Source organism: Panulirus ornatus, chromosome 59 (genome assembly GCF_036320965.1).
Source record: "Panulirus ornatus isolate Po-2019 chromosome 59, ASM3632096v1, whole genome shotgun sequence".
In the NCBI taxonomy this organism is placed as follows: Eukaryota; Metazoa; Arthropoda; class Malacostraca; order Decapoda; family Palinuridae; genus Panulirus; species Panulirus ornatus.
The window spans coordinates 17,291,938-17,298,086 of record NC_092282.1 but is presented as its reverse complement, the minus strand read 5'-3'; the positions used below and the strand labels follow the sequence as shown (position 1 = coordinate 17,298,086).

General features: G+C 45.1%; 1 pseudogene; it reads right to left on the bottom strand.

The window, feature by feature from the left end:
• Window positions 1-312: 312 nt before the first annotated feature.
• Window positions 313-4,149, bottom strand: LOC139767159 (uncharacterized; annotated as a pseudogene).
• Between the last annotated feature and the right edge of the window lie 2,000 nt (window positions 4,150-6,149).

The following is a 6,149-nucleotide window of genomic DNA, read 5'->3' as shown; positions in this document are numbered from 1 at the left end:
ACGTATGTATATACACGTGTATGGGGGTGGGTTGGGCCATTTCTTTCGTCTGTTTCCTTGCGCTACCTCGCAAACGCGGGAGACAGCGACAAAGCAAAAAAAAAAAAAGATATATGTATACTTGGAGATTAATGAAGCTGGTGTATACACAACAGCAAAGGATTAGTAGAAATACATTGTGATAAATTTTGTTTATAGCAATACATTGCATTTAGAAATGTATTATTAAAATAACATAAACATTCATCAAATATACGTGTTTCTAGTATGCTTATTCACTAGTTACGTAAACTCTCTAAAATGTATTTCACAGTTAGTGAATCATTATTTCTTCATATTTTGGAAAACGAGGTGGAGGAGGAGGAAGACTGTGAGGTGTGGACAGAATAGGAATGGTGGGCATTTGGAGTGGGGGAGACTAATGGATATTGGTATGCGAGCTGTTCTACAACTTTTTGAATACGGTTTCTTAATGTCAGTTTCCTGGAGTCGGGAATCATTTCCAGATGTGGCAGCAAACTCGTCGTCTTCTCTGTCCCGTTTTCGAGTTAATGTTTGCACCAAGTGCTGAAGCTTGTGTCTCGTAGTGTGGGTGAGATGGCCGCTTCCTAGCTCCCTTTTTTGCTTCGATCACATAAAGAAGTTGAACTCGAAGCGCAAGTACTGTTGCCATTATGCTCCATCTCTTCCTGGTGTAGTGGTGTATCATGAGTTTGTGGTGGTGAAGTTATCACACATCCTCATTGTCTAAGGTGGGTTCTACGTCAAATGACACAGGTGTGTCAGAGGTCAGCACAGATAATATATATCCGGTTGAGGGTCGAGATTTCACCACGTCTCTCAGTAACATCAGTAACTGGAGGCATCGCCACACTGAGGTGTGGGTATCGCCTGCAGCCGCTCCTGATCCGGGTGGTGGAAAATTTCAGAGTTCTACAGCAAACCGGTCTCGAAGATATTGCCATTTCTTTTTCTCAATTTTGTTTCTGAAAGAAGAGGAGAGAGAGAGAGAGAGAGAGAGAGAGAGAGAGAGAGAGAGAGAGAGAGAGAGAGAGAGAGAGAGAGAGAGAGAAATGAGAACATTTTAATTAGTTATCCTTATTATTATTATCATTATTATTATTATTATTATTATTATCATTATTTTTATTATTATTATTATTATCATTATTATTATTATTATTATCATTATTATTATTATTATTATTATCATTATTACTATCATTATTTATCATATACTTTTCCGGTATCTTGCAACAGAATGCACTCTTTCAGAGTGTGTTTCTACGGTGGGACAGGTTGTTGCCTGCACTGTTGTTGTTACATTGTGGGACGACCAGCGGCAAGACCACACGCCAGGACCAGCATTTGGAATTTCCATAACGATTTAGGCTCAACTGATGTGGGAAACACGACCACATTCTGTGTCCCCAAGATCCAGGATCGATGTATTTCAGTTATGAGAAGTTCTTTTCTATTGTCCTTCAAGCTGTTGTAGATGCGGGATATGGGAAACCTAGCGATGGTGGTGCGTTTCAAGCTTCGTTACTGTACAAAGTATTGACAGAAAAGCAGCCTAATATTCCAGACCCTTCCTACTTTACCACATACACTAGTGAACGCTCCGTATGTATCTGTGAGAGATGAAGCCTATCCACCCTTACCTCTCCTCCTCAAACCGTACAGAGGAAAGAACTTTGACCGTTGTAGAAGACTGATTGTCTGCTTGTAGGGACAATTGTTGAACGTGCTTTCGGTATTCTGTACTGCAGGCGGCGGTTACTGTCAAAGTGTTTCGAAACCAAACTTGATTTTGACAGATTACATTGTAAAGTGCGTTTGTGTTGTGCATAACACTATTCTAGATAAGGGAGGGAGTTAAACATCTTGAATGACGTCTCCGTTCCTCAACGAAACGAGGCTAAAATTGTTAGAGAAATCTGTAAGTCATACTTCGTAAATCATCCTTCAGTTTGCAAAGACTAGAAACACTGAGCACACTGCTGATGGTGGTAGTCTGTAGAAAAATACCTGATATTTGTTTGCTTTTTGTTTAACGTGCTACACGTTTACTATTGAACTGATGTAATTACTAAACACCATTGAAATAACAAGTGTGATCAATATATTTTGAATCAGTGTTAAGTGTTCGTTTCTATTATGTGTACAGTTTATTTCATTCATGTGGACACAGTATACGTTTGACATCGCGCCTTCACTATCAACAACTACATACATGAATAACCCAGGCAACTTTTCACCATCACATTACATCTCGGCTGATTCACTCCAGCAAATGTCTATAATCTTTCTTTGTGGGTACATTTGGTTTTTCTTGTCCCAGACTGCAGGACTCTGGAACACGCAGGCAATCAGGATCTCCACGTCCGTCCAACTTGATAACTTGCTATTGATAACACACACCTCACACAAAACTGCCTCACCCTGACGTCCACCCGCAGGTGACCAGCGCCGACCAGCTTGAACACGCCTCTACTGTGCGCACCACCGCTTGGTAGTGTGGTTACTTCCTGACACGAATCGGCGCAAGTAACCCGCGAGCGGGTAACCTGCTTCCTTTATGTACTTACCTTCAAGTAAGTAAGGCTTGGTTACTCGTGTCCCTGACCTGTTGGTGTTGTTCTATGATGTGGAATATCTTCGGGAGAGACGGAATGTAGCGGTAGAAACCGCCCAGCTTGGGGTATGATTAGTGGTTGACGAAATTACTGAATAACATTACATTTATCCTTTCAAGGTATTTTCTTTTAAGGAACTCAAGTTTCAAGGCGTCTCATCAGGACGAATCTTCTATAAACTTTGGGTGGATGTCACCAGGCGCGTATCAGTTATATAATTATTGGTCTAGCTTGTACTCTCTCTTAGCGGGACGTCCCTACACAGGATGTGGGGCTTTACCTGGCTAGCAGCGATAAGAACCAAAATAGTGCAACAAATTGTCCCCACGGGGCAAGAGAGAAGTGGTGGTGGTGACCTTGGCCTAGCCAGGGGGAGGTGGGCGGGAGCGAGGCACATCCCTGCACCTTCCCGGGGTTTGCCACACAACACTCGGCCACTAGACTAGACCAGCTGGTTTTTGTGGCGTTCCCACCCGACCCCACCGTCCACTTGCCTCACGAGGGACGAATACCTCCGTCATGCGTCATAACCAGCATGAAAAGCCAACATTGCTCGTGTTGTCCACTATGGCACTGCCGCCAGGCTTGGTGAGTATCTAGTGTACTGTGGTGGAGGTATTGCTCATACGTCGGTTGAAGATGCCAGAGTTGTGGTTGTTGAGGGAGAGTGACGGTGGAGGTATGAATGGTGGCGTATTGTGTGTTGGTGGAGTTAATGGTGGCGTTTTGTGTGTGGTGGTTGTATGAATGGTGGCGTTTAGTGTGTGGTGGTGGTGATGTGAATGGCGGCGTGTTGTGTGTGGTGGTGGTGGAGGTGTGAATGGTGGCGTGTTGTGTGTTGGTGGAGTTAATGGTGGCGTTTTGTGTGTGGTGGTTGTATGAATGGTGGCGTTTTGTGTGTGGTGGTTGTATGAATGGTGGCGTTTTGTGTGTGGTCGTGGTGATATGAATGGTGGCGTTTTGTGTGTGGTGGTTGTATGAATGGTGGCGTTTTGTGTGTGGTCGTGGTGATGTGAATGGTGGCGTGTTGTGTGTGGTGGTGGTGGAGGTGTGAATGTTGGCGTGTTGTGTAATTATCTACTTGTACAGTACGAGGAAGGAGCTCGACACTCGTGAGGCTTCATCTTCTGACCACATTACCATCATACAAATGCCTAAATCTCAATAAAGTGTGAGCGTTCACAGTATCTTGACTTGACTTAGTACTAAACTCTCATCCAACTGCTCTGGAAACTTGATGGTTGTGACCAAGTCATCAAAAACAGGATGGGATGCAGAGCAGAGAAGTTTAAGAGAACTGGACAAGTAACTACAAAGTGTAGCAGATCAGCGAGGCTGTGTAGCTATGCGGGCCTGAGGGCTGCGGTTTCCAACATCTTGGTCGACCAACGGCCCAGCCCAGCAGCTTGGGCTCAGCCCTGGCTGTGTGGGTGAAGATCCCGGAAGACTTCAAGTATTCACCGTCGAACTGGTTTGGAAGCTTGAGGGTCATTACCAACACATTCTTCATTTTCCTCTCATCATCTGTAGGTTTGAGGCCTCTTGCTGTGACTCGTCTTTCTTAATCATGGTACTATCTTTTCTTTGTCCTCCTCTGGACCTTCTCTGTTAGTTCTTTGTGCTTCTTTGAGTGCCGCGAGTAGCATGTTTTAGATCTGGCTTAACATATCATGTGAATAGTTTGCTGGAACATTTCCATATCTACTTAAAGGTGACTTTGCCATTTGCCAGAAGACAGTTTGTCAGCTTTACCGCACTATAAAGATGGGGTTATTGTGTCAAGCGTAGTGCAGTATTGACTTCCTGGTCGCTATCAAATACAGATCTCAGCTGCTTATAGCTTGATAATATTCTTATCGAAGCCTCTCTGTCTCCCGTCATCATTACTTTACATCATCATCATGATCATGATCACTTTCCATATTGACACCACCACCGCTCGTTCCCTGCCATACACCAGCATTCGTCCCTGCCATACACCAACACTCGTCCCTACCATACACCAAAACTCGTCCCTGCCATACACCAACATTCGTCCCTGCCATACACCAACACTCGTCCCTGCCATACACCAACATTCGTCCCTGCCATACACCAACACTCGTCCCTGCCATACACCAACATTCGTCCCTGCCATACACCAACACTCGTCCCTGCCATACACCAACACTCGTCCTTTACCATACCACACCACCATTAATCGTTCTGTGCCATACCACCTCAACTACCAATCGTCCCCTGCCATTATATTCCATACCACCACCACCACTCGTCACCTGCCACACCAAATCTTCACCACCACTCGCCACCTACCACACCACCATCACAATCATCTCACCACCACACGTCACCTGTCACACCACATCACGACCACCATCACCACCACTCGTCACCTTCCATAACACATCACCACCACTCGTCCCCTGCCACAACTCACCATCACCACCATTCGTCACCTACCACACCACCAACACTCGTCACTTGCCACAGTACAATACACACTATCATCACCATTCGTCCCCTGCCACACCAAACCGCCACCACTCATCCCCTGCCACACCATTCGTCACCTACCACACCTCTCTCATCCCCGGATCAGAAGGTAACTCACACCGTTAAGAACAGTACCAGACCTACTTACACTCGTCAGTCCCGCTACATCATCTCCTTGACTCAAGACCAACCCCGTTGTTTTCAAAGAGTCAAGTCATAAATTGCAACACAGTTATGACTTACCTGAAGTTCATCAAAATATTGTAACATATCATTTACTAACATAAGACAACACCACGATGATATGACGCGGGGAAACCTGTTTTTTCTTGGTAGTAACCGACGCAGTGCGGAGGGAGGCACCCTAGTCAGGGTCATACAATATGGAAGAAAAATTGTGTACGAGAAAAAGAGTGAAATAAATGATAGTTCTTTAGGTGTTTGTAGACCTGACTCCTACAGGTAGAAAGGTTGAGGGAAGAGGGAAAAACGAAAGGAGGAAGAGAAGTCCACAGCCTCGCTGGTCAAGAGAGAGAGAGAGAGAGAGAGAGAGAGAGAGAGAGAGAGAGAGAGAGAGAGAGAGAGAGAGAGAGAGAGAGAGAGAGAGAGAGAGAGAGAGAGAGAGAGAGAGAGAGAGAGAGAGAGAGAGAAATGTAGGCATCATAACGGTCAATCCTCGTGGGGTTGGTCTCCATATAGAAGATATGGGATGCAACGGCCATGCGCGTGCCACGAGTCCAAACCTTAAGTGGCAGGAATACTCACAGACAGATCATGTGAATAATGGTCGAAGTAGATTCAGTAGAAAAGGGTTAAGGTAACATTATCATGACGGACGGGAGAGGATGACTTAAGAGAAGTGATGCAAGGAGAGTTAATAAGGCGGACGGCCATGAATACCACACTGGCTAAGAAAGAGGTGGACGGAGAACCACATCAGGTGTGAGGGAAATACAGCCCCTGTAGATATGGAAAGCTGCTCACAAGAGAAAGAATTACGGCACTTGCACAACCCCG